This window comes from Pseudophryne corroboree, chromosome 3 (assembly GCF_028390025.1).
Source record: "Pseudophryne corroboree isolate aPseCor3 chromosome 3, aPseCor3.hap2, whole genome shotgun sequence".
Taxonomy (NCBI): domain Eukaryota; kingdom Metazoa; phylum Chordata; class Amphibia; order Anura; family Myobatrachidae; genus Pseudophryne; species Pseudophryne corroboree.
Genome location: NC_086446.1, coordinates 259,726,589 through 259,729,212, shown reverse-complemented (window position 1 = coordinate 259,729,212; position 2,624 = coordinate 259,726,589). Strand labels below are relative to the sequence as shown.

Genomic DNA, 2,624 nt, shown 5'->3' with positions numbered 1-2,624 from the left:
ATAGAACTGCCTATACCTGAGGGTATAAGTAAAATAACATAATTTATGCACAAAATTGCAGTTTAACTAGTAAATATTAAATACTGAGAGTTAGGATTGTTTTATGATGGGAATGAATAGTTAAATAATTATTATGTATAGTTACAATTTTTATGCCACATTAAGGGTTGAATAATTAGGGAGTGGGTTGATGAAGAAATTATCACTTATTAATATAGAACTGCCTATACCTGAGGGTATAAGTAAAATAACACAATTTATGCACAAAATTGCAGCCTAATTAATAAATATTAAATACTGATAGCTAGGACTGTTTGTGATGGGAATGAATAGTTAATTAAATATTATGTATCAGTTATTGTCATTAAAAGCTGATTGGGGTAATTTATTAATCATTGGGAATTTATGTGTCACACCATTTAAGGGTGTTGCCTAGGTAACTATGGTTACCTAGGCAACAAAGTAACAATAGGAAACTCCATTTGCCTGGTGGAATGCACGCCATGGTAGTAATTGGAGAGCAATTATCAAATTAAATCTCTCTCTCCTTAAGGCACAGCACCATTCCTTTTCAATTAATTAAGGAATTCTTATCGGGGCCGTTTTTTAGGTTAACATAAGTTCATTACACACCGGTAACAGAAAAATATGGAGTTTTAAACACTTTCTTGCTAATCATCAGATAGGAAGTGATGTAGTCAATTAAGGGCTTTTTAAACCCAGGATTTCCAGCCCTCAGACCATGCAGCAGCTAGGAGTGTTACTTTCTGTGGAGAGGTAAGCATGTTAACTTCATGGTTCTCCATGTTATCTGAACATGTTATCACTAAAAAATTGGTAAAAAGCAGTAATAGCTTTCTCTATGTTACACCTTGTGTTTGAAATTTGATATGCCACTGTTGAAGAGAAATGCTTTGGAGTGTTTCTTCATCAGCTCCAGTTATGTTATGCTATGTCAATCCCTGATTAAGCAGCACTGACCAGGTCTGCTTGGGAAACAATCTCCATATATGGGATTTTTATATATAAAAAAACAATGATTTAGACTAGTGCTATAATACCCGTATATTTTGTCTAATTATAGGCACAATTGCAGTGGTTTGCCTTGTTCAAATTGATACCTGGACGATATCCAGTGATTAGCTGCTTCAATTGGCTTTATTTAATTGAATCGGTATGTATGATGAATATAATAAGGATGTCACCTCACAGGGGAATTATATTACAAACATTACACCCGTCTATATTTTGTCTAATTATAGGCACTGTTGCTGTGATTTGCCTTGTTCAAATAAACACTGGGACGACACTCAGTGATCAGTCACTTTATGGGCTTGATGTAATCTAATTGGTATGTACGATGAGTATACTAAATAAGACATATTTCAAGGGGGATTAAAATGACAAATATTATACCCGTCCACATATTCTGTTTAATCATAGGTACTATTACAGTGGTCCACTTTGTCTAAATTGACATCTGGAAGATATCCAGTGATTTGCCATCTTATGGGCTTAATTTAATTAAATTGGTATGTATGATGAATGTGGTATGGGCGATCACATTATAAATACCACACCCAAGAGTTAAATAGAATCTCTTTTCTATTATAAATTCAGAATTACTCTAAATTTCAAAAAGGTTATACCCAGTGGATAATCAGTGAAAAGGGTTACTTCCAATTCAATTTAAATTGGTATGTATAATCTGTGCCAATGCGAATAAAAATAAAAATAAATAAAATATATAACAATTATTTATATGTATATCTACACTTCAAACTTCCTATTGGTGAATATTAAGCGAATATTAGTAATGCTTAATCAGAGAATTATCTACACATTCTGTTGGTCCCATATTTATTAAAAGTTGAACGTATAAATATGTTTAACATTCAAATATGATCAGACAATCCTTTCTGACTAAGTATGAAGCAGTAAGGCTGATTAAAAGCCCAATAGAATCCTTGTAAACCAGTTCTCCTCCTCTGTTCCTCCTCACATAATATATCCTGTCCATATATTTTTATGGTAATATTCTTTTGGTAACATATGTTATGATTTTACAGATACCCCATATGGTGAAATTTGGTCCGATACTATTTTAAGCATTGTTAAATTGCCTTTTTGAAGACACGATAAGATGTATGTCCATATTGTGATTCTTTGGTATGTATTCAATAAGCTTTTGAAGAGAGTTAATTGTATTATAACTAGAAGAGTGAAGTTGTTTATGAATGTTTCTGTATTGTTTAGATTAATACACCCCTGATGAAGTCTGTAGGACTAAACGCGTTGGGTTAGCACATTGTTCTCTGACATCTCTACAAAGAAGATCATTTAGATGTTGTTTGAATTACCAACACAACTATCGTCTGTACAAACATTGTTTATTGTTATTCTGGGCAAATTGTAAACAGTTTTATGTATTGCTTTTTAAAAAAATAAACAATCTCTCTTTTTTAAGATTATTTTATTATACAAAACTTGTACATACCAAAGTACGACATCAGCTCCCTGGGGAAATCTCTTCTTTTAATATATATATATATATATATATATATCCTCCATGTCAAAGATGCACTCCCGGACTTCCAAAGTGGTCAAACAATGTGGTGTTTATT

The 2,624-nt window shown here is 32.2% G+C and overlaps 1 long non-coding RNA gene across 2 annotated transcripts; it reads left to right on the top strand.

Annotated features, from left to right (window-relative positions):
- Positions 1-1,284: 1,284 nt before the first annotated feature.
- On the top strand, positions 1,285-2,285 carry LOC135057674 (uncharacterized). Of its 2 annotated transcripts, none has more exons than XR_010244291.1 (3): positions 1,285-1,351; positions 2,070-2,169; positions 2,257-2,285. It is a non-coding gene; the product is annotated as an uncharacterized LOC135057674 (long non-coding RNA). The 2 variants fall into 2 exon arrangements; XR_010244292.1 differs by lacking the exon at positions 1,285-1,351 and adding an exon at positions 1,616-1,697.
- Positions 2,286-2,624: the final 339 nt, after the last annotated feature.